Genomic DNA, 24,826 nt, shown 5'->3' on the forward strand with positions numbered 1-24,826 from the left:
CTGTCTTAGAACTGGGCCCCATTAGCAAACTCTGTTGGGCATTCAGCAATCTCACCTGGTCCCCACTGGAAAAACCCGCACACGATTGTGTGATTTCCCAATTGGGTGTTATATGCCCATGCTGTTTGTTAAAGTGGACTTTGATGCTTGAATGTAATTCCTGACCATCATGTGTTAAATGTAAGCTGTATGAGGAAGGCAACTGTTAAATATTATTTAAAGTTAGGTTTTCTCAGTTGGACTTTGACTATTTTTTGGCTTGCATTTGGAGAAGATGTTTCTGTTCCGGAACAAGTTATTAGTTCCCCAAATCACGGAGAAATAAGGTTGAAAGAAATTTAGAAGATTTTTTTTAAAAAGATAGATTCTGTGAAGTAGATCTCTAAGTATAAGCCTTCACAAAGCATCAGGGCAGCTATAAAGAACAGTGGGAAAAGGTTGGCTAAGACCTTAAAATGGGCACAGGGGAATCATGATGCACAATGAACCCATGGCCATTTAAAGCGATGCAGGCAGCACACTAACTTTATGCTAATTTTTTAAAAAATTAATTCATTCCTGGGTTGCGGCTGTCGCTGGCTGGGCCAGCATTTATTGCCCATCCCTAATTCCCTTTAAACTGAGTGGCTTACTGGGCCATCTCAGTGGGAGGCAGTTAAGAGTCAATCGCATCACTGTGTGGGTTGGGAGTCACTGTAGGCCAGACCAGGTAAGGACGACAGGTTTGCTTCCATGAAGGACGTTAGTGAACCAGTTGTTTTTTTAAAAACAAATTTAGAGTACCCAATTATTTTTTCCAATTAAGGGGCAATTTAGCGTGGCCAATCCACCTACCCTGCACATCTTTGGGTTGTGGGGGGTGAGACCCACGCAGACACGGGGAGAATGTGCAAACTCCACACGGACAGTGACCCGGCGCCGGGATCGAACCCAGGTGCTAACCACTGTGCGACCGTGCTGCACCTTCCCAGATGGGTTTTTACGACAATCGGCAATGGTTTCACTTGACTTTGACTTTTAATTTGAGATGTTTATTGACTTAAAATTTCCCCATCTGCCATGGTGGGATTCGAACCTGAGATCCCAGAGCATTACCCTGGGTCTCTGGATTATTGTTCGGTGACAATACTACTATGCCATCGCCTCCCCTAAATGAAATGATAGTAGCATTCTGCCCAGCGCGATGTGTGCTGCTTGGTGGCTGTATGTCTCAGCAAGGAGACCAAGTTAATGCAAAGTTAGCAAAAGCAAGCCTGCACTGTTTAGAATCAGACTGCATCCTTTACAGGTGACGTATATTCTGGCTGTAGTAGGTACTGGAAGTGGTTCAAGAAGCGTGTCTGAGCAGAAAGAGGAGTGGAAATAATACACCATGCAGAGATCGTGTCCCAACCTTCTGTGATGCTGACCTGGAGGCATTGATGTAGGAGGTGGACAGGAGGAGAGAGGTCTATTCCCTCAGGTGTTCAAGAGGCCCTCCAGACAGGTACAGTGAAGGCAGTAGGAGCAGGTAACCATCACACTCAATGCCAGCAATCCAGCTCCGAGCATCTGGATTAAGTGCCACAAGAGGTTTGATGACTTTGCACAAATTGTTCAGTTCAGTGAACGCATCTTTACATCTGAAGCACTAGACTGAGACACTGACTACTCCTCACATCCCTTCACTCACCTACCAACAATTCCTATCGACTCCAGCTCATATCTCACTTTCATAGTCCCACCTCATCCTCACACATTTAGCTCTGCTCCAAGTCTCACATCCATACCTCACAGCTTTCACACACGAGCTGGAATTTTCCAGCCGTTCACGCCGGTGGGATTTTACAGTTCGGTCGACAGTGCAGCCCCTGCCCCTGTTTCCAGTAGTGAGGGATACATTCAACAAGAAACCCCTGTTGACAACGGCAGCACCAGAAGATCCCGCCACTGGCCGGCCACCTCTCCCGCCACGAAACACGTAGTCAATTGCACGAAAAAAACCACCCTCTGTCTGTAATTTAACTTTTGCAGAAACACATTACACTGCACACATTTACTTCCATCTGTCTTGCACGACAGGGCGGCAGGCACTAACCAGCAGAGGCCAGACACTGATACATGTCCTCACTCCCGTAAAGCATTGGTGTGGCCACGAGTGAGGCCATGGTCAGTGGTGGGGCTAAAATGATTCAGGATGAAGATATGTTCTTGCCTAATCCGCCTTCTCACATCCAACTCCCCCCCCCCCCCCCCCCCCCCCATCCAAATCTCTGCTTGTTTATAAGTTGCAGATGGTATAAAAGTTAACCTTTTATTTCTCCCCATTCCCCCACCAGAACCCCATCCTTGTGCATTTAACTTTTCATATATCGAAGAATGCCACTGGTGCAAGAGCATGAAATGCAAGAGGAACAAAGGTTTGGTGAGGAAGAAGCATTGTCAATCTCTCTCATACACACAGCCACCAGCCATGCTGTGATGGCCCATAACAAAGGGATGGTGAATTGTGTGACTGTTGTAGAATTGAGATTTGGGATTGTGTTGAGCAGAACCTTAATCAAATAAAATATGGTGATCAGGGACAGTCCAGTTCCTCCTCATGCTTCGGAGCTGCTCACCGTATCCCTGGTAGCAAGGGCTGTGGCCTCATGGTGGCCAGGTTGTGGAAGATACAAACCACCACGAATGGGAACACAGGGCTGGTTGTCCAAATATCACAAAAATGTCCAAATATTCTGTTTTATGTTGCTTCTTGTAACATCATGGATCTCATTACACTCATACTGACAATGTGTGGGTTTGGTTGAGTTACGGCACAGAGTCATGAGCCAGGATTAAATAGATATGTTTTGTCACCCAGCAGCCATCTGTTGTTTGACATGAAGGCACAAATACTGGTGCAAAATGAACGCATAATGAATGTTGCCAATATGGTTGGCATTCGCCCGTCTGATGTGTTGAGCACCTGATGGTCGCACAGCTTCTGCATATACAGTGAGTGTTAACCTTTGTGGCTTTGCTGCTATTTTCTGTGTTATGAGCAGTTGTTGCAGTTTAAGGTACAAAAATAACTCTGAAGATCAATGTTGGAAGGGTGCTGGTTACAGAATGGTATGTCTCAAAGAAGCCTCCATAGTCTTCTGTTGATTAACTGTAAGTCTTTATTAACTATTCAAACTATTTACAGATGTGTAATAAAGGGTACAGGCTAGGAGCTATGGCCATGCTTAGGCCTATGCACGTCTCTGATCAACACCACACTGATCATGCGTCTGGGTCATGTGCCTTTTTACATCACTGTGTGGGCGGTACTGCACTCAGTCCCATATTAACCCTATATGTGCCAGACCCTTCTACTACAATCAACATTCTATTGACTCTGCCCCTCGTTGTTTTGGAGGAGAAGGAAGGGACAAATGCAAGGCCGGGCATCTATACACTGGGGGCAGCCTTACCCAAAGATCCATGAGTACTGAGTGTGGTAAACCACTGTGTTCCTACATTAAGGGTTGTACGGTACAACCTGCACTACAGGTTCACCTGAACCCCTGCATGCTAGCTCCGCCCAGGAGCCGGGTTATAAATATGCGTGGCCTTCAGCTAGCAGCCATTTCGTCAGCTGCTGTAGGAGGCCACACTTCAGATACTAATAAAGCCTCAGTTTGAATTCAACTTCGTCTCCAGCCAAATTGATCGTGCCTCACTGAGTGAAGAACATCGGCCCAAACATGTCTGATCTGATCTGTTTTATTTTGGAGGCAGTCACAGAATATGACATCTTCTTGAGGAATGTCAGACTCATCCCACAACTTGGTAACTTGACTGGCTGCTGTCAAGATGATCGGAGATTTGAAAATCTATACAAACGGATACACAGTAGGAAGTATATGCTGCACTACATGACAACCAGTGCACCGATACATCAAGTAAATGACAGTTGGTTTGTTCACCGGATAACTTCTGCATCCACTTCTCCACAGAGAGCAGACAGCAGAAGAACAGACCGACTATTTCCTTGTGGCCAATCTCACTACAACGGAGGCCATTATGGATGGCATGTAATTAACAGCCTTCCTAAACAAAAAGGATGTCTCTCCATTTACATGCAGCTGGTCTTTGAGCATAGAATAATGAATGTGAATGTTTACAAGCTTGATGGGCCATGACGCCTTTATTAGATGGTAGTCTACAAAGCTACTATTAGGTGAAAGAAAAGGAATGCTGAACATGAGGGTCCCTGGGAACAATAACTTCCCTTTAGTTCAAGCACATGGTCCCATTTAGTTAGTCAAGAATGGAGCAGCGAAATAATGGTTACATATGTGACTACCAGCATCATGGTCGAAGATACCACCAGAATATCACCAAAGATTCAGATGTTTACATAAATAAACAAGGTATTTTTATTTGTCAGCAAAGTCAGCTGATCTTGCAGGGTCTACAAGCTTTTTCAACATTTGGAGCAGGTTCCCTGGCAGCACTGACACAGAGCACTATCTCCTCTCAGGCACTATGTACTTCCCTCCTGCACTCGTCCTACACTTGCAGCCTTCAGAAAATGTGGCAAAGCATTTTGGCACCAAACATGCAGATCTCATCAGACAGCTGCTATTCACCTTTGAATGTGGGATTACAGTCTGGATGCTCACTGTAAATGTGCAGCAATACATGACTCTAAAAGATTCATCGCTGCAATCTTTACACAACTCGACCAAGTGTGACACTCAGTGTCCCTGTCATCTCTACGCCAATATTGGAAAATGTTTCCCAAATTTAATTGGTGAATTAGTTTTGCTGCAATGCTGAATCGCTTCCCTTATTCCCCAGTTCCACACACAAAAAACAACATGCGTTCCATGACTTTCATAAAATGCAATTATTTTAAAACTATAAAAATAGAAACTGAAAATGAGGAATATATTCAGCTCCTTCTCCACCATTACCATTGCTTATCCTCTATTCCTGAAGGAAGTAATTAGTTTCAGAAATTCTGACTATCCTTTGATATTGTTGTATTGTCTCTCTTCCACCTTCTTCCGTCAGGAAAAAGATACAGAAGCTTGAGGACACGTACCAACCAACTGAAGAACAGCTTCTTCCCTGCTGCCATCAGACTTTCGAATGGACTTACCTCGTATTAAGTTGATCTTTTCTCTACACCCTCTACTCTATAAACTGTAACATTATATTCTGCAGTCTCTCCTTCCTTCCCTATGTACGGTATGCATTGTCTGTATAGCATGCAAGAAACAATACTTTTCACTGTATACTAATACTTGTGATAATAATAAATCAAATCAAACCAAATCAAGGGATAACGAGTAATGGTAGACCTTATGCACCAGATAAGCCTGATCCTATCCTTCCCCGATTAGCAGATGCCTGCAGAGTAGCAATGGTGATCAGTAACAGGAGTCTAGGCCAAGCTTTACAAACACCAGCACAGTGGATACTGGATAATTACAGCATTCCAAATATCCGCTAATTCAGTCTTGACAGAATTCGAATTTGGAACTTTCCTGGTCTATGTGACTCCATTCTACACTAGGTGGTGTCACTTGATCCATTAAGTATTTTTGAATAGGCGTCACTGCAAACGTGGGTAATGATATTCAAACATAACTGGAACTAAGGTATTAGCAATTGTTGAACAATGCAAGATTGAAAATAGTAATACAGTACTGGATGAATGCATAATGCTGAATTTCAAGCTAGTTGATTTTGAACTGAAGACTGTGCATAATTGTACACCCCCTCATACATTGTTATTACAGAGTCCCTTTGTTTGGATAACTGGTCACTTTGAATAAACACAGTTTATGCAAACAACAGTTTGCAGTGTTATTTTGAAAAACAAATCTCCATAGATGTTTTAAATGGTACATAAATTCTCTGTGCGACAGTCCATGCAGTAAGCTCCGCATTAGAAACAGCCCTTTTAGAAGCTCCTGCAGCAGGGTAAACTGAAACAGCATATTGGGTTTATGTTCTGAAATTTTTCACGAATATGAAGTACTTTCTGTACATTGTCTAATATTACATAGTCAAATGTTGATGTTAAGTCTTTGTGATACATTTTTAGCACCTTAGGCCAGTTGTGATGACCACTGCTAGAACAGGTGACATCAGCTAATTTTGTAAAGATCAGGGATTGACACAAGTCACTTTCAAGTTGAGTAACACGACCTGTAGTGAATTTGTCACAGACCATCCAAGGGAAATTCCAGTCTGCTTTTTTTTAATCAAATAGTTTAAAGAAACATTTTCTCATTAAAGAGTATAACAGTGTTTGTTAAGTATTTTTTTCTCGGTTTGGCACGGTGGGACGGCACGGTGGCACAGTAGTTAGCACGACTGCCTCACAGCGCCGGGGACCCAGGTTTAATTCCAACCTTGGATGACAGCGTGGAGTTTGCACATGTTCCACGTGTGTGCGTGGGTTTCCTCTGGGTGCTTCGGTTTCCTCCCACAGTCCAAATATGTGCAGGTTAGGTGGATTGGCCTTCCTAAAATTGACCCCTAGTGTCCAAAAGGTTAGGTGGGGATTAAAGGCTTATGGGGATGGTGTGGGGGCATGGGCCTAGATGGGGTGTTCTTTCAGTGGGTCGGTGCGGACTAGATGGGCTGAATGGCCTCCTTCTGCATTATAAGATTTTATGTCTATGCCTAGCAGGTGCTGACATAGTGAAGCAGATTGTGTCAAAAATACGATTGTAAGGAGAAATCAATATCCTCTTTCTCATGCACGATGTGATCTTGCCAAAACTGGTATCGTTACTGTTCTCCCTCCCAGCGCCTTGTTGCTTCTCCAAGGCTGTCATTACTGGCTTACAATTAACCTTACACCTTCAAGCAACTGGTACGGGTCTTCAGTGTCTGTTGTCTCATTCTCCTCAGCAGCAGATGTATGGCAGCCATTGGTACTTGCAAAGAAAAAGTTTGTTCCCTTTGTTGACAAGTCAATAATCCGGAAAGGAAATTGTGGGCCAGTAATCTGCGGCCCTTCAATAGCATCCAGACACATAATGTCATACTTGCCCTACAAGTGCCAGTTTGAGACTGGTACTTGCTTACACTATTGCAAAGGTCAGCAGACGGAAAATATTGCTGCCTCTGGTCATTCTCTCATCAAGGAAAGTATTTTTGTGTATACTCGGAGCTCTGCTCACCAACATCCAGGTTCCAGTTAAATTTTAATGTCATTAAGAGATCCACATCAAGTGAGATTTAGTAAACCATTTTTAATGTTTCATTTGTCCAATTCCAACTATACTACTGCTGGTATGAGCAGCCAAGGTGTTGTGAGGTTGCCAGAGCAAGAATTGCAAAAACATGAAGTGCCATTAGTTGGTTGAATTCACAGACATATGTTAATGTAAATCCAAAATGGCTCCTCATCTATGGACAATATGCTGGTTAATAGAGGCAAAATTTGAGAAGAAATTCAGTAAAATGTCATGTCATCACCACTGCGAGAAGCACAAAAATACCTGCTATCAAATGTGATTTATATACCATCAAACATTGCCCAAATCAAAACATCTTGTGGAAAATTGATTCATATGGCACCGGACAACGTCTTGCAAAATAAAATCATTTAATATTGGGTCCGATTCAGCCACCGCGTTGCAATTGGCGCAGAGCTTCAATCGACTTCAAGAAGACATAAAAACAGAAAGTGTTGGAAAAACTCAATAGTTCTGGCAACATCTATGGAGAGAGAAACAAACTTAATGTTTCCAGTCCAATATGAATTGTTTCCCAGAAATTGCCAAACCTGCTGAGTTTTTCTGCACTTTCTGTTTTTATTCCAGATCCCCAGAATCTGCGGTATTTTGCTTTTATTCATGGACCGGGTTATGGAAGGGGTGGGCATGCAGCAAATTAATTTTGCATGAGGAGTGTGAAGTAATACAACTTGGTAGGAAGAACAGGAGAGACCTGGGAGTATATGTGCACAAATCATTGAAGGTGGCATGGTGGGTCGAGACAGCACTTAACAAGACAGATGGGAAATGGGCTTTATAAATAGAGGACAAAAGCAAGGAAGTGATGTTGAACTTTTATATTGATCTGACCTCAGGTGGAGCTCACTTTTGGCTAAGACACTTTTGCAAGAATGTGAAAGCTTTCAGGAGGGTGTAGAAAACGTTCACGAGTATTGTTCCAGGCTGAGTGAATTCAGATATGAGGATAGATTGGAGAAGCTGGAATTAACATAAAAATATAACATAAGAACTAGGAGCAGGAGTAGGCAATTCAGCCCCTCAAACCTGCTCCCCCATTCAATACAATCATGTGAGGTCTAGACTAAGTAGATAGAGAGAAACTATTCCCAATGGAGGAAGGGTTGAGGAACCAAAAGGCATAGATTTGGACTGAATGGCAAAAGAAAATATGGCGACATGAGGAAAACCTTTTTTATGATCCAACCCGGCCAATTGCCACCCTATCAGTCTACCCTCAAACATACAAAGAAACATACTCAGAAAATAGAAGCAGGAGGAGGCCATTCAGCCATTTGAGCCTGCTCCGCCATTTAGTATGATCATGGCTGATCATCAAATTCAATATCCTGATCCCACCTTCCCCCCATATCCTTTGATTCCTTTAGCCGCAAGTGCTATATAATAATAATGATCTTTATTAGTGTCACAAGTAGGCTTACATTAACACTGTAATTAAGTTACGGCGAAAATCCCCTAGTCGCCACTCTACGGCACCTGTTTGGGTACACTGAGGAGAATTCAGAATGTCCAATTCAGCTAACAAGCACGTCTTTCGGGAACCATGGGAGGAAACTCACGCAGACACGGGGAGAATGTGCAGACTCCGCACAGACAGTGACCCAAGCCAGGAATCGAACCCAGGTCCCTGGTGCTGTGAAGCAACAGTGCTAACCACTATGTTACCGTATCTAATTCCTTCTTGAAAATACACAACGTTTTGGCCTCAACTACTTTCTGTGATAGTGAATTCCATAGGTTAACCTCACTCTGGGTGAAGAAATATCTCCTCATCTCAGTCCTAAAAGGTTTACCCCTTATCCTCAAACGATGACCCCTAGTTCTGAACTCCCCCACCATTAGAAACATTTTTTCTGAATCTACCCTGTCTAATCCTGATAGAATTTTTAAAGTTTCTATGAGATCCCCTCTCACTCTTCTAAACGCCAATGAATATAATCCTAACTAACTTAGTCTCTCCTCATATGACACTCTCGCCATCCCAAGAATCAGCCTGGTAAACCTTCACTGCACTCCCTCCACAACAAAAACATCCTTCCTCAGATAAAGACAACAAAACTGCACACAATACTCCAGGTGTGGCCTCGCCTATACAATTGCAGTAAACCATCCTTATTCCTATACTCAGATCCAGTCGCTATGAAGGCCAACATACCATTTGCCTTCTTTACTGTCTGCTGTACGTGTGCGCTTACGTTCAGAGACTGATGCACGAGGACACCAAGGTCTCGCTGAGTATCCACATCTCTCAATTTACATCCATCCAAATAATAATTTGCCTTCCTATTTTTGCTACCAAAGCCGATAACCTCACATTTGTCCACATTATACTGCATCTGTCATGCATATGCCCACTCACTCAGCCTGTCCAAATTCCGCAGAAGAATCTCTGCATCCTCCTCACATCTCACCCTCACACCCAACTTTGTGTCATCTGCAAATTTGGAAATAATACATTTAGTTTCCTCATCCAAATAATTAATATACAGTGTGAACAGCCTGATGCCCCAGATCCCTGTGGTACCCCACTAGTCACTGCCTGCCAATCAGAAAAGGACCCATTTATTTCAACTTTTGCTTCCTGTCTGTTAACCAGCCTTCTATCCATCTCAAGACACTACCCACAAGCCCATGCGCTTTAACTTTACATAGTAATCTGACATGTGGGACCTTGTCGAAAGCCTTCTGAAAGTCTAAATAAACCACATCTACCGGTTCTCCCTGGTCAACTCTACTAGTTACGTCTTCAAAGAATTCTAGTAGATTTGTCAAGCGTGATTTCCCTTTCATAAATCCATGCTAACTTTGTCTGTTTATATCACAGGTTTCCAAATGCTGTGCTTTGTAATCCTTGATAATGGACTCTAGCGACTTCCCTACTACCCACGTTAGGCTCACTCATCTATGGTTCCTTGATTTCTCTCTACATCCCTTTTTGAATAGCAGGGTTATATTAGCTACCCTCCAATCTGTAGGAACCATTTCAGAGTCCAAGAATTTTGGAGAATATTTCTCAGGCCACTTCCTTAAGTATTCTGGGATGAAGATTATCAGATCCTGGAGATTTATCCTCCTTCAATCCCATTAATTTCCCCAAAAGCATTTCTTCACTAATACTAATTTCCTTCAGCTCCTCACTAAACTTTGTGTTTCTCAGAACTTCTAGTACATTATTCATGACTTCCTTTATAAAGGCAGAAGCAAAGTATGAATTTAGTTCCTCAGCCATTTCTTTGTTCCTCATTATGAATTCCCCTGTTTCTGACTGTAAGGGAGTACAATCGTTTTTTTATCAATCTTTTTCTCTTTATATATCTATTGAAACATTTACAGTCAGCTTTTATGTTCCCTGCTAGCTTACTTTCATATTGTATTGTCCCTTTTTAATCAATTCCTTGGTCTGCCTTTGCTGTTCCCAATCCTTGGGTCTATTGCTTTTTCTTACTAATTTGTATGCCTCTTCTTTGAATCTCACACTATCTCTAATTTCTCTTGTAAGCCACGGTTTGGCCACAGTTCCTTTTCCACTCTTGCACCATAAGGAATAAACAACCTTTGGAGTTCACCTACTCGTTCCTTGAATGCCGGTCATTGCCTGTCCGCTGTCCTTCTTTTCAGTAATGTTTCCCAGTCCATCATAGCCAACTCATGTCTTATACCATCATAGTTGCCTTTATTGAGGTTCAGGACACTGGCCTCAGAATCAACTACCTCACTATTCACCTTGATAAAGAATTCTACCATATTATGGTCACTCATACCCAACGGTTCTCTTACAATTCTCATTACACAATACCCAGTCCAAGATGGCCTGTTCCCTTGTTGGTTCCTCAACGTATTCATAGATCATAGAATTTAGAGTGCAGAAGGAGGCCATTCAGCCCATCGAGTCTGCACCGGCTCTTGGAAAGAGCACCCTACCCAAGCCCACACCCCCACCTTATCCCCATAACCCAGTAACCCCACCAAACATTAAGGGCAATTTTGGATACTAAGGACAATTTAGCATGGCCAATCCACCTAACCTGCACATCTTTGGACTGTGGGAGGAAACCGGAGCACCCGGAGGAAACCCACGCACATGCGGGGAGAACGTGCAGACTCCGCACAGACAGTGACCCAAGCCGGGAATCGAGCTGTGAAGCAATTGTGCTAACCACTATGCTACCGTGCTGCCCCTACTGGTCCAGAAAACCATCCCATATATATTCCAGAAACTCCTCCACTATTGTACTGTGACTAATTTGACTCACCCAATCTATGTACAGATTAAAGTCACCCATAATCATAGATGTTCTTTTATCACATGCATCCCTGATTTCCTGCCTAATGCTATTCCCAACATTACCACTGCAGGTCGCGGTCTGTATACCACTCCTTCAGTATACCATACAGATTCCATATCATCTGTGCTATCTTTCCTCAATATTGTGTCAATATTTTCTTTGATCAGTAAACTGATGGACAACAGCACTATGAAGCAGCCTTACTCAGCTGCTCACTGACGCCCAGTTTGGGTTCCGCCAAGGCCACTCAGCGCCTGACCTCATAACAGCCTTGGTTCAAACCTGGACAAAAGAGCTGAACTCCAGAGGTGAGGTGGATGAGGGAACCTGGATGAGGGAACCAAATGTAACATTTCCAAGTTTTCTGACGGCACTAAACTGAGCAGAATTGCGGGTTACGGACCTTGGTGAGACCACAACTGGAGTATTGTGGGCAGTTTTAGTCACCCTACCTAAGAAAGGATATATTTGCCATAGAGGAAGTGGAGCATAAGTTCAGTAGACTGATACTGGGGTTGACTGGACTATCCTATGAGGAGAGGTTGGTTCAATTGGGTCTGTATTCACTAGCGTTTAGAAGGATGAGAGAAGATCTAATTGAAACGTATAAAATTCTAACAGGGCTGGACAGACTGGGTGCAGGGAGGATGCTTTCCCTGGTTAGGGAATCCAGAACAAGGGGACATAGTCTCAGGTTACGGGATAGACAATTTAGGACTGAGATGAGGAAATATTTCCTCACTCAAATGGTAGTGAACCTGTGGAACTCCCTACCACAGAAGGCTGTGGAGGCCAAGTCACTGAATGTATTCAAGAAAGAGATAGATAATTGTTTTGATTTTAATGGCATCAAGGGGTACGGGAAGAATGCGGGCATATGACATTGAGGTTGAATGGCCTACTCCTACTACTAGTTTCTATGGTTCTATGTTTAACCAGCCTCAGTTGCTTCATCAATAACAGTCCTTTCACCATAAGGTCAGAAGCGGGGATGTTCGCTGATGACTGCACAATGTTCAGCACCATTCGTGACTCCTCAAATACTGAAGTAGTTCATGTCCAACTACAGTAAGACCTAGAAAATATCTAAGCTTTGGTTGACAAGTGGCAAGTAACATTCGCACTACACCAGTGCAAGGCAATGACCATCTCCTACAAGAGAGGATCTAACCATTGCCCCTTGACATTCAACACCATTGTCATCACTGAATCCCCATTATCAATATCCTGGGAGTTACCATTGACCAGAACAGGACTAGCCTTATAAATGCTGTGGCTACAAGAGCAGGTTTGAGGTTATGAATCCTGCGGTGAGTAACTCACCCCCTGAACGCTTGTTCACAATCTACAAGGCACAAGTCAGGAGTGTAATGGAACACTTTCCACTTGCCTGGATGAGTGCAGCTCCAACAACACTCACAAAACTCAACACCATCCAGGACAGGTCAGGCCCACTTGATTGCTCCCCCTTCCACAAACATTCACTACCTCCACCACCAACAAATAGTGGCAGCAGTGTGACCAGCTACAAGCTACACTGCAGGAACTCACCAAGGCGCCTCAGGCAGCTCCTTCTAAACCCATGACTGCTACCACCTTGAAGGACAAGGGCAGCAGATACATGGGAACTCCACCACCTGTAAGTTCCTCTCCAAGTAGCACACCACTCTGACTTGGAAATATATCATCATTCCTTCACTGTCACTGGGTCAAAATCCTGGAACTCCCTCCCTAACAGCACTGCGAGTGTACTTAAACCTCAGGGTCTGCAGAGGTTCAAGATGCAGCTCACCACCACCTTCTCAAGGGCAAGTAGGGATGGGCAACAAATGCTGGTCTGGCCTGCAAAGTCCACACCCCACAAATGATTTTTTTTTTAAAATCTGGAATGTGCTGTGTCAAAGGGTAGTGGAGGCAGATTCAACAGCGGCTTTTTAAAGGGAATTGGATAAGGACCTGCAGAAAAATAAATTTTCAGGACTTTAGGGGAAAGGGCCAGGGAGTGGGACTAGTTAAACTATTCTTGTAGGGAGCAAGCTTAGGCTTGATGAGCTGAATGGGCATGTACACATTCACCAGGAGTACTGGTGCCCCATCCAGGACACCGCTGACCATGACATACCGTCCCCCTTTGGTCACTGACCGTCTTTGTCGCCGTGAGCACTGCTTACCAAAATAGTATGCCGCCCAGCCCTCGTCCCCTAGTAGGAATGGTAGGTCTGTCCAACCCAGCCCTTCCTTACCCGCAGTCGGTTCTTCTCCCTCAGCTGCGTCTCTTGGAGGAAGACTATGTCAGCTTTCATACTTTTCAGGTGGGCGAAGACTCTGGATCTTTTCACTGGGCTGTTAGGTCCATATAACATTCCGGGAGACTATCCTGGTGCGGGGTTTCTGCCTCACCTTCCTTCGGGATCAACCATACTTACCTTGTGGTTGCGTCCCTGCACTCCGGGGTTGTTAGGAGGCCATCCAAAAAGGCTGCGGTCACCGCTCTCACCATGAGGCTGGGTCCCTGCACTCCGGGGTTTCCTTTTGCTCCGGGACCCTCCAAAGTGGCTGCTTGCGGTGCCGCCTTGTTCCACCTTTCCAAAATTGACCTGCTGAAGCCAGTCTAGAGCCCTTCCCCCTTATCGCTGTGTCCCCCCCCCCCATGGTGTCGATTCCTCCTTCTATCCCCCTCTCTGCAGTAACCCGCTTCTCCCCCATGCTTCCTCTTTTCTATCTGTCCCGCTACCTTCTCCTCCCATCCATGTGTCTCCCCCACCCCCCTGCCAGATGCTCTCTCCCCATTGGGAGATGTGCCATGGCCCCCTTCTCTCTCATGCTTCCTGGTGCTTTCATTCCCGCTAGTGTGGTGGCCCTCCTCCCGGGGTTGATCTGCCCCCCCCCTACGCCCGCTCCATTGGTATCCTCTCTGTCTCCTCTTTCACCCGTCCACGTGCTCTGCTGCCCTCGCCCCTTCCTTCCAATGAGCTGGTTTCCTTATGTGGTAATACCAGGTATTGCAGTACCTGAGAGGTGAATGACCATTGGCTAGACCGCGGGGTCTACCATTGGGTAACGTACATAGTCCCGCCCTGAGAGGCGGGGTATAAGAACCGGTGCCGTTCCAGCAGCCTACACTTCTGTAACATCGCTGCTAGGTACATTTCTATCTGATTAAAGCTGAATCGATATGACTCCTCGTGGTCTCAAGAGTATTGATTGTGCATCAATTTAATCAGATAAGTACTTTTGAAAGATGGATCTCCGCATCAAGCCGACGTGCCTTCAGCTCAGCCCTCGCGCAGAAAACTCCGCGCGATTTTTAAGCATTGGCTGGCGTGCTTTCAGAGCTACATCGATACGGCTGTCGACACCCCCACAGAAAGGCAGAAGATGCACCTCCTACGCTCGCGGGTCAGCTGGGCGATCTACCCCTTGATCAAAGGGGCGGCGAACTATGATAAAGCCATGGAGCTGCTGGAAGGACATTACATTCGTCCACTGAACCAGGTCTACGCCCGTCACCTGCTGGCAACGAGATGGCAGAGCCCAGATGAGACGCTCGAAGACTTCTACCGGGCACTGATAGTGCTGGGCCAAAACTGAGGCTGCCCAGCGGTGACAGGGAACGAGCACACTGGACTTTTAATCCGAGATGCTTTTGTGGCAGGTATGGTTTCCCCCGACATCCGCCGAAGGCTCCTCGAAATGGACACACTGGGCCTCATTGAGGCCCGGGCCCCGGCAGGGTCCATGGACGTGGCGTACAAAAACGCCCTTGCATACGCCCCCGTGCGCACCGCGCCCCCCTGGGCTGCGTGGCACCCCGCCGCGGCAGCCCCCCAGACTTACCCGCTTAACCCGCAGACTTACCCGCTAACTCCACAGGCCTGCGCGGCAAGGCGCCCCGCTACCGCCGCCGGCCAACGCTGCTTCTTCTGCGGCCAGGTGAATCACCCGCGCGCGCGCTGCCCGGCCCGCACCGTCACCTGCAAAGGGTGCGGCAAGAAAGGCCACTATGCCGCGGTCTGCCTATCCCGCGCAGTGGGCGCGGTATCCAGCGAGTACCCACAGCCGTTTTTCCAGGCCGCTGCTGTTCAACCACAGACGTTTTTCCAAGTCCCGACTGTCCAAGGCCCACCGCACTCTTTTTTCCCAGCCCCGCCGACCCAATGCGCACCGCTGCCTTTGTCCCTCCAGGCAGCGTCACAGCCGTGGCCATTTTGCCCTCCGGCAACCACGCTGGAGGAGTGCGCGCCGCCATTTTGTCCCTCGCCGGTCCAATCTTCGGAGTCCCCGTCCCCGGTATCCATGTGCGATCCATGGCCGGTGCCACCTTGGATGGGGCCTCAAGCCCCCAGCACGGCTGGCTACGTGCTGCCCGACCAAAACTCCTTGCTGCAGCTGGCCTCTGCCATGCTGGAGCAGTGCGCACCGCCATTTTGTTCCTCCCCGCCTCCATTTTGTTCCTCCCCGTCGCCATCTTCGGAGTCCCCGGCCCCGGACTCCATGTGCGATTCATGGCCGGCGCCATCTTGGATGGGGCCTCAAGCTCCCAGCACGGCTGACTATGTGCTGCCCGACCTAAACTCCTTGCTGCAGCTGGCCTCCGTTACCCTGGACCAGAGTTGGCCCCGAACGCTAGCGAAGGCCACCACTACGATCGCCATCAACGGCCACATGACGTCGTGCCTCATCGACTCCGGGAGCACGGAGAGCTTCGTCCACCCCGACACGGTAAGGCGATGTTCTCTGGTCACCTATCCCATCCAACAATGGATCTCCCTGGCCTCCGGGTCACACGCGGTGCAGATAAAAGGGTTCTGCCTCGCGAACCTCACCGTTCAAGGCAGGGAATTCTGCAATTTCCACCTAAACGTGCTGCCGCATCTATGCGCAGCCACCCTTCTGGGACTGGATTTCCAGTGCCACCTACAAAGCCTGACCTTTAAATTTGGCGGCCCTATACCCCCCCTTACTGTTTGCGGCCTCGCGACCCTTAAGGTCGACCCGCTTTCCCTGTTTGCGAACCTCACCCCGGATTGCAAACCCGTCGCCACCAGGAGCAGACGGCATAGCGCCCAGGACCGGACCTTCATCAATTCAGAGGTCCAAAGGCTGCTGAAGGAAGGGGTCATCGAAGCGAGCAATAGCCCCTGGAGGGCTCAAGTCGTGGTGGTAAATACCGGGGAGAAACATAGGATGGTCATCGACTATAGCCAGACCATCAACCGGTTTACGCAACTGGACGCGTACCCTCTCCCCCGTATAGCCGACCTGGTAAACAGGATTGCACAATACAAGGTCTTCTCCACGGTGGATCTCAAGTCCGCCTACCACCAGCTACCCCTCCATAATAGTGACCGCCAGTACACTGCCTTCGAAGCAGATGGGCGGCTCTACCACTTTTTAAGGGTTACCTTCGGTGTCACAAACGGGGTCTCGGTCTTCCAGCGTGAGATGGACTGAATGGTTGACCGGTACGGCTTACACGCAACATTCCCGTATCTTGACAACGTCACCATCTGCGGCCATGACCAGCAGGACCACGACACCAACCGCCGTAAATTTCTCCAGACCGCGCACTCCTAAATCTGACCTACAATAAGGAGATGTTTAGCACCGACCGTCTAGCCATCCTAGGCTACGTATTGCGAAATGGAGTCATAGGCCCTGACCCTGAACGCATTCGCCCCCTCATGGAGTTCCCCCTCCCTCACTGCCCCAAGGCCCTAAAGCGCTGCCTAGGCTTCTTTAGCTACTATGCACAATGGGTTTCTAATTACGCCGACAAGGCACGACCCCATATCCAATCCACAACCTTCCCCCTGTCGACAGAGGCCCGCCAGGCCTTCTGCCGCATCAAAGTGGACATCGCAAAAGCCACGATGCGCGCCATCGACGAGTCCCTCCCCTTCCAGGTCGAGAGCGACGCGTCCGACGTAGCTCTGGCCGCCACCCTCAACCAAGCGTGGCTTTCTTCTCCCGCACTCTCCATGCCTCCGAAATTCGCCACTCCTCGGTCGAAAAGGAGGCCTAGGCCATCGTAGAAGCCGTACGGCACTGGAGGCATTACCTGGCCGGCAGGAGATTCACTCTCCTTACGGACCAATGGTCGGTGGCCTTCATGTTCAATAATGCGCAGCGGGGGCAAGATAAAAAACGACAAGATCTTGCGGTGGAGGATTGAACTCTCCACCTACAATTACGAGATCTTGTACCGAACCGGGAAGCTGAACGAGCCTCCTGATGCCCTATCCTGCGGCACTTGTGCCACCGCACAAATAGACCGCCTCCGAGCCCTCCACGAGGACCTCTGCCACCCGGGAGTCACCCGGTTCTTCCATTTCGTTAAGTCCCGAAACCTGCCTTACTCGATCGAGGAGGTCAGGACAGTCACCAGGGACTGCCGAAACGGCGCAAACTGCAAACGGCACTTCTACCGACCAGAGAGGGCGCATCTGATAAAGGCTTCCCGTACCTTTGAACGCCTCAGCATGGACTTCAAAGGCCCCCTCCCCTCCAGCGACCGCAACACGTACTTCCTTAACGTGATTGACGAGTACTCCCGGATCCCATTCGCCATCCTCTGCCCAGAGATGACCACAACTACCGTCATCAAGGCCCTCCAAAGTATTTTTACACTGTTCGGTTTCCCCGCATACATCCACAGTGATAGGGGGTCCTCCTTTATGAGCGACGAGCTGCGCCAGTTCCTGCTTAGCAAAGGCATCGCCTCGAGCAGGACGACCAGCTACAACCCCCGGAGTAACGGGCAGGTAGAAAGGGAGAATGGAAAGGTCTGGAAGACTGTCCTGCTGGCCCTTCGGTCCAGGAATCTCCCAGTCTCCTGCTGGCAAGAAGTCCTCCCAGTGGCCCTTCACTCCATTCGGCCCCTGCATTGTACTACCACAAACCAGACACCTCACGAACGTCTCCTTGTTTTCCCCAGGAAGTCCTCCTCTGAGACCTTGCTCCCAACCTGGCTAGCGACACCCGGACCCGTCCTGCTGCGGAAACATGTGAGGGCGCACAAGTCAGACCCGTTGGTCGAGAGGGTCCACCTGCTGCATGCAAACCTCCAGTACGCCTACGTAGCGTTCCCCGACGGACGCCAAGATATGGTCTCCCTTCAGGACCTGGCACCCGCCGGGTCCCCACGCGCGCCCGCGCCACTGCCCCCACCCACCCCCCCCTCGCAGCACCTGACCGGAGGGTCAGTACTGCCGCCGGAACCCCGACCCAGCGCCGAACAGGCAACGATGAACCCTACAGGTGCCCCCCCCTGCCCATTTTTCGCTCCTACAGTGCCACCTTGGGGTGACGAAACTGCCTGGGAGGAAGACACCACGTTCCCGGAGTCACAACCGCTGGGGCCCTCACCAGGATCGCCGTCGAAACTTAGATGCTCCAGAAGGACGGCCAGGCCACCCGATCGTCTGATTGCAGCACCACGAAAAAAATAAACACCACAAGAACTTTCTCCGTTACCCTCGACAGCATGGTACCTGCAATACCTGGTCCTACCATGCAAAGGCGACAGTGACACTGGCCATCACCCCGCTGGCTCCTTTTTTAACAGGGGGTGAATGTGGTAATACCAGGTATTGCAGTACCTGTGAGGTGAATGACCATTGGCTAGACCGCGGGGTCTACCATTGGGTAATGCACATAGCCCCGCCCTGATAGCGGGGTATAAGAACGGGTGCCATCCCAGCAGCCTTCACTTCTGTAACATCGCTGCTGGGTTCAGTTCTATCTGATTAAAGCTGAATCGATATGACTCCTCGTGGTCTCAAGAGTATTGATTGTGCATCACCTTACTCATTGCGAGGCAGTGCAGTCCTGCGCAATATTGTCTACTTCAATCGCTTTCTCTGTGTCTTCCTCACCAGTGCCTCGTTTATCGTTTGGCTAGTCCGTTCGTATGAATGAACCCGTCCGCTTCTGCCAGGGTAGTAAAATAATGCTCTTTGTTCTGGTACGTTACCCAGAGCCTGGCTGGGAATAACATCCCAAATCTAACATTGTTTTGTACAGGATCAACTACACGTGGTTGAATTCGGCCCTGCGCTTCAACAGGTTGTGGTGAACCACTGTATTATGGGATGTAAGATAGGACCTGCACTACAGGTTCACCGGTAGCCCCTGCCAGCTGGCTCCGCCCACTAAGATCTGTATAAATATGCGTGACCTCCATTGCCCTGCCATTTCACCAGCTGCAGCAGGAGGCCACGCATCTGACTGCAATAAAGCCACAGGTGTACCGAATCTGCGTCTTTGTGCAATTGATTGCGCATCAATTTATTGCAGTCAGAAATTTTCCACAGAATGGATATCTGAATCAAACCCGATCACCTGCAGTTGGATCTGCTCTCGCTCGACGCCAGAAAAGACTTTAATCACTGGCTAGCCTGTTTTGAGGCCTACATCAACGCTGCGAACCCCGCGCCTACAGGGGCCCAGAAGATAAACGTTCTGTACTCCAGACTGAGCTCCAGCGTGTTCCCGTTGTTCCAAGACGCCTCAAATTACGCGAAAGCAATGGCACTCCTTAAAGAACACTATGCTCAGAAGACGAACACGTTCTTTGCCAGGCATGTACTCGCCACCCACTCGCAACTACCTGGTGAGTCTATCGAAGACTTCTGGCGGGCCCTAATTCCACTCGTCCGGGACTGTGACTGTCAGGCTGTTACGGCCGCTGAACACGCTAATCTCCTCATGCGCGATGCTTTCGTGACGGGGATTGCGTCGTACCGCATCCGAGAACGATTACTGGAAGGGGCCATGCTCGAACTAGCGGAGACGGAAACCTTGGCACTCTCCATGACGGGTCCCATATGCATCCCATAATGTACAGTCTTCCCCCTCCCGCCGCGCTGCCCACCCTTCTACCCCTTCCTACCCTCCCTGGACCCCGTTGACGACCTCGTCAGCTGGGGCCCTGCCTTCCCAATACGCCTGCGCCGCACGCCGATCCGCGCACCCCGGGGGTCCCCGCTGCTACTTCTGCGGTCAGCAGAAGCACCCCCCGCCAACACTGCCCGGTCCGCACTGCCGTTTGTAAATCCTGCAGTAAGAAGGGCCACTTCGCAGCTGTGTGCCAGGCCCGCACAGTCGCTACAATCGCACCCGCTATCGCCCCCTCCCCCACGCCAAACGCACAATGAGAACCGCCATCTTCTCCTCCCGGGGCCATGTGCGACCAATGGGCGGCGCCATCTTGTCCCCCTTCGGCCACGTGCGCCCTATGGGCGCCGCCATCTTGTCCCAACCTCACAATGTGCGCATCATGGGCGTTGCCATTTTGTTCCTCACAGGGTCTCCGGACATCCCGAGATCGGAACCGCACACACTCGCCATCCGAAGCATCCGACGACTACCCGCGACTCGCTTCAATGACGCTGAACCAATCTCGCCCGCACAACCTGGCCACCGCGTCGATGACGGTGAAAATCAACGGCACGTGACCTCATGCCAGCTGGACTCCGGGAGCACCGAAAGCTTCGTACGCCCAGATACGGTAAGGCGCTGCTCCCTCGCGGTCCACCCTGCCAATCAAAGGATCTCCCTAGCCTTCAGATCCCACTCCGTCCCGATCCGAGGTTTCTGTACAGTCACCCTCACTGTCCAGGGCGTAGAATTCAGTAACTTCCGCCTCTATGTCCTTCCTAATCTCTGCGCTGCACTCTTGTTGGGCCTGGACTTCCAGTGCAATCTCCAGAGCCTCACCCTCAAATTCGGCAGCCCCCTAACCCCCCTTACCGTTTGCGGCCTCGCTACCCTCAATGTCGACCCCCCCCCCCTCTTTGCCAATCTAACTGCGGACTGCAAGCCCGTCGCCACCAGGAGCAGACGGTACAGCACCCAGGACAAGACCTTCATCAGGTCCGAAGTCCAGCGGCTGCTTAAGGAGGGTATTATCGAGGCCAGCAACAGCCCCTGGAGAGCCCAAGTGATAGTGGTTAAAACTGGGGAGAAACACAGGATGGTCGTGGATTACAGCCAGACCATCAATCGGTACACGCAGCTCGACGCGTATCCCTCCCACGCATATCTGATATGGTCAATCAGATTGCGCAGTATTGGGTCTTCTCAACAATTGACCTGAAATCCGCCTACCACCAGCTCCCCATCCAGAAGTCGGACCGACCATACACGGCCTTCGAGGCGGACAGTCGGCTCTATCACTTCCTTAGGGTCCCTTTCGGCATCACAAATGGGGTCTCGGTTTTCCAAAGAGAGATGGACCGAATGGTCGACCAGTACGGTTTGCGGGCCACCTTTCCGTACTTAGATAATGTCACCATCTGCGGCCATGACCAGCAGGACCACGATGCCAACCTCGATAAATTCCTCCGCACTGCCACCCTTCTCAACCTGACTTATAACAAAGAGAAGTGTGTGTTCAGCACGACCCGGTTAGCCATTCTCAGCTATATAGTACAAAACGGACTTCTCGGGCCCGACCCCGACCGCATGCGCCCCCTCATGGAGCTCCCCCTTCCCCACTGCCCCAAGGCCCTCAAACGCTTCCCTGGGGGTCTTTTCCTACTGTGCCCAGTGGGTCCCAAACTATGCGGAAAAGGCCCGCTCACTCATTCAGTCCACCCAATTCCCCCTTGTGGTTGAGGCACAACACGCTTTTGCCCGTATCAGAGCAGACATCGCCAAGGCCGGGATGCGCGCAGTGGATGAGTCACTGCCTTTTCAAGTAGAAAGCGACGCTTAAGACGTCGCCCTTGCCGCCACTCTAAACCAGGCAGGCAGACCAATGGCATTCTTTTCCCGCACACTTCATGCCTCTGAAATTCGACACTCATCCGTCGAAAAGATGGCCCAAGCTATCGTTGAAGCTGTGCGGCATTGCAGGCATCACCTGGCCGGTAAGAGATTCACTCTCCTCACTGACCAACGGTCGGTAGCCTTCATGTTCAATAACACACAGCGGGGCAAGATCAAAAATGATAAAATATTGCGGTGGAGAATCGAGCTCTCCACTGACCGTAACACGTACATTCTCAGTGTGGTCGATGAGTACTCCAGATTCCCCTTCGCCATCCCATCCCCGATATGACGTCTGCTACCGTCATCAAGGCCCTCAACAACATTTTCGCTCTGTTCGGTTTCCCCGCCTACATCCACAGTGACAGGGGATCCTCATTCATGAGCGATGAGCTGCGTCAGTTCCTGCTCAGCAGGGGTATAGCCTCCAGCAGGACGACCAGCTACAACCCCCGGGGAAACTGCAAGTAGAACGGGAGAATGGGACGGTTTGGAGGGCCGTCCAGCTGGCCCGACGGTCCAGGAACCTCCCAGCCTCTCGCTGGCAGGAGGTCTTCCCTGACGCTCTACACTCCATCCGGTCACTATTGTGCACCGCCACTAATAACACACTCCATGAACGTGTTTTTACCTTCCCCAGGAAGTCCACATCCGGGGTGTCGCTCCCGACTTGGCTCGCAGCTCCAGGGCCGGTCCTTCTCCGTAGGCACGTCCGACGCCACAAGGCGGACCCCTTGGTGAACAGGGTTCACCTGCTCCACACCAAACCTCAATATGTCTACGTGGAATTCCCCGACGGCTGCCAAGATACTGTCTCACTCAGGGACCTGGCACCGTCAGGTTCCAGCCCAACACACTCCCCCACCCATGTGCCCACCCCTCCTCCCATCGCGCCGCCAACATTGACCCCACCAGACCAACCTCCCCCCCCCCTTCCCGCACAAGAGAACGAAGAGGATTTCGGCACGCTCCTGGAGTTCCCCGATGACTGGCCAGCATCAGCACCGCCACCACCGCCATCGGTGCCACCTCCACCACCGCCAGCACCGACTTCACCGCCACCGTTACACCGCTCCCAACGAAGCACCAAAGCACCGGATCGGCTGAACCTTTGACGGACTCCGGACCGTCAACATGAACTTTTCTTTTTTTTCTTCCTTGTTTTCCCCATTCTTAACACTGTACATAATTGCACTATTTGTATATAGTTTGATATCACCCCCACCGGACTCATTTTTAACAGGGGGTGAATGTGGTGAACCACTGTATTATGGGATGTAAGGTAGGACCCGTACTACAGGTTCGCCGGTAGCCCCTGCCGGCTGGCTCCGCCCACTAAGATCTGTATAAATATGCGTGACCTCCATTGCTCTGCATTTCGCCAGCTGTAACCAGGAGGCCACGCATCTGACTGCAATAAAGCCACAGTTGTACCCAATCTGCGTCTTTGTGCAATTGATTGTGCATCACAGGTCCGCCCCAGGGTCCTGGTGTACCTCCCAGCTGCTTGTCTTTGTCTGCCGAGCCCAGCGCAGGGTCCTCTCCCAATCCTGATATCTGTGCAGCATGGCTATTAATGCCCTCGGCTACTCCTGTCACTGAGCTTTGGTCGGAGCGGCATGTGTGCCCTGTCGATCAATGGCGGCTATGGGAAGCTGTCCCTTCTAACCAGGTTGTCCAGCATCTGGGCCACGTAGTCAGTTGGGTCTCTGTTCTCGATGCGCTTTGGCAGACCCACTATTCGGATATTTTGTCACCTGGATCGGTTGTCTTGCTCTTCGATGTTCCCTTTCAGGCTCCGTGGGTCACCACCAACCTCTTTATCTCAGCCCCCAGGGCGATGTTTCGGTCGCTCTGGTCGGTCGATGCCCTTTTGGGTTCCTGTATAGTGTTGCCTTGGGCTTCCAGCCTCCTTTCCATGCTGTCGAGTGCCGTCTGCATGGCGGCCCGCACCTCCGTTGCCGTTTGAAACTCTGCCTTAATCCCGTCCTTCATCGTGGTTAGTTCCTTAGTTAGGAAGGTCTCCCAACCATCTCCTGTTTGGGGGGGGGGGATCCCGCTATCCGGCTCACCAGTCTCCCTCTTTCGGAGGTGGCCAGGAATATCTTCACTTGTGGGTCCGCTGACCTGGTCGCTCACTGCTGCTGCCCTTTGCCGCAGTTTCTGGCTTCTTTGCGGCCTCCCGAGCTACTGCTTCCTGGCATTATTTTCCTCTCTGTTGTCTTTGTGGGTGAGGGGATGAATGAGTCCGAATATTCGGGCTGAATCCGGCCAGAAGTGCCAATTTTGCTGTTTTCTGGAGGAGAGCCACCTGATGTGCGACTGCTCAGCACATCCCCGTCACCAGAAGTCCTGTATTCCATTCGTAAATGCAGATAGTAAGAAGTCTTACAACACCAGGTTAAAGTCCAACAGGTTTGTTTCGAATCACTAGCTTTCGGAGCACTGCTCCTGCCACAGGTGAAGTCTTACAACCTGCTGTTGTAAGACTTCTTACTGTACTCACCCCAGTCCAACGCCGGCATCTCCACATAAATG

General features: G+C 49.6%; 1 long non-coding RNA gene across 3 annotated transcripts; it reads left to right on the forward strand.

Moving 5' to 3' along the window:
• The first annotated feature begins 574 nt into the window (after positions 1–574).
• LOC140427310 (uncharacterized) lies at positions 575–5,875 on the forward strand. 3 transcript variants are annotated; one of them, XR_011948460.1, is made up of 4 exons: positions 594–709; positions 1,289–1,486; positions 2,843–2,976; positions 5,026–5,875. It is a non-coding gene; the product is annotated as an uncharacterized lncRNA (long non-coding RNA). The 3 variants fall into 3 exon arrangements; XR_011948459.1 differs by having other exon boundaries at positions 2,846–2,976; positions 5,026–5,874; XR_011948461.1 differs by lacking the exon at positions 1,289–1,486 and having other exon boundaries at positions 575–709; positions 5,026–5,869.
• Positions 5,876–24,826: the final 18,951 nt, after the last annotated feature.

The sequence above is a fragment of the Scyliorhinus torazame genome, chromosome 7 (genome assembly GCF_047496885.1).
Source record: "Scyliorhinus torazame isolate Kashiwa2021f chromosome 7, sScyTor2.1, whole genome shotgun sequence".
Classification (NCBI taxonomy): domain Eukaryota; kingdom Metazoa; phylum Chordata; class Chondrichthyes; order Carcharhiniformes; family Scyliorhinidae; genus Scyliorhinus; species Scyliorhinus torazame.